General features: G+C 44.2%; 1 non-coding gene across 1 annotated transcript; it reads right to left on the bottom strand.

The window, feature by feature from the left end:
- Window positions 1-778: 778 nt before the first annotated feature.
- On the bottom strand, window positions 779-885 carry LOC141619834 (small nucleolar RNA R71). The gene has a single exon (XR_012531820.1). It is a non-coding gene; the product is annotated as a small nucleolar RNA R71 (small nucleolar RNA).
- Between the last annotated feature and the right edge of the window lie 515 nt (window positions 886-1,400).

The raw sequence follows: 1,400 nt of genomic DNA, 5'->3' as shown, positions 1-1,400 counted from the left end.
TTTTTTTAAGAGTCTTTGCTTTAGTCTTATCTCGCTTGTTAGTTTGTTTTAGTAGTTGTGTGTGTCATTGTAGAGTGTGTGATTTCTTGCCTTCCCCTAGTGTGTAAAGACACTAGGAGACTAACGGTTTATTAAGTGCATGCCTAGAAGGAACCACCAAGCTCTACTCTTCAATTCCGACCCCGAGAGGCTTTTTAGAACCTTGAGGACAAGGACCCTTGATAGAGTTCGGAACCCTCCACAAGCAAACATTGATCAATCAAACTCACACACCCCACAAAATATTGATACCACAACCACACTTCAACCAAACATCACAATTAAGACTCTACTAGAAAACCCTTTTCATAACTTCCCTATTCCAAATAACCCACCTCAAACACCACCCCCTCATATACCAAATCCTCCACCACAAATGGCTCTACGAGATCACAACCGGCCTAACCATAATGATTCATGTAACCCAATTAATTTTGGCACCTTGGCCCCAAACAACTTTGAAATGCATCCCGCCCAAGTCGGGTTGATTGAGAAGGATTAGTTCGGGGGGCATATTGAAGAAGATGCTCATGCTCACCTCCGAAAGTTCAAGAGGAAGGTTTCAATGATGAAGAAGAATGGGGTATCCGAGGACACCTAGAGGATGATGTTGTTTCCGTTTTCATTGACGGGTAAGGCAGACCGGTGGTTGAACATTCACCCCCCGGATACCTTCACGCCGTGGGACGCCTTGGCTAAAGCATTCATGGCCAAATATTACCCATCATCCAAGACTGCAATGCTCCGTAATGAGATTCATACTTTTCAACAAGAAGACGGGGAGTCTTTGGGTGAAGCTTGGGACCGTTATCAAGACCTAATAACAAGTTGTCCCCATCATGGAATCCCGGAATGGTACATCACTCAAACATTCTTTCAAACATTGCTACCTAGGACTAAGGAGATGGTAAATGCCTCTGCGGGGGGAGGATTTGATCACTTGAACGATGAAGAAGGCACGACATTGATCAAGAAAATGGTAGACTCGGAAGCAAACTATGGGTCAAGAGGAAACATGCTAAGAAGGAATGGCAAGTTCCCTAACGAGAACCCCTCCAACTCCGAGACAAATGCTAAGCTCGACTTACTCACAAAACAACTTGAAAAGCTACAAAGAAACCAAGTGCACCAAGCCACAACCTCACATGGGCCACCCATGGAGGAAGTGGTTCAAACTTCAAGTTGTGAGCTTTGTGGAGGGAGCGGTCATACCTTTGATTTGTGTGCCAACAACTATAACGGTGGCTACGAAGATAATGTTTAAGATGTTAATGCTTTCCAAAGCTTTAACAACAATACAAGACCACCAAGACCACCCCACAACAATCCCAATGTCTACAATCCAAACACTAACTTCTACC

This window comes from Silene latifolia, chromosome 1, assembly GCF_048544455.1.
Source record: "Silene latifolia isolate original U9 population chromosome 1, ASM4854445v1, whole genome shotgun sequence".
NCBI lineage: Eukaryota > Viridiplantae > Streptophyta > Magnoliopsida > Caryophyllales > Caryophyllaceae > Silene > Silene latifolia.
This window is presented reverse-complemented; position numbering and strand designations above follow the sequence as displayed.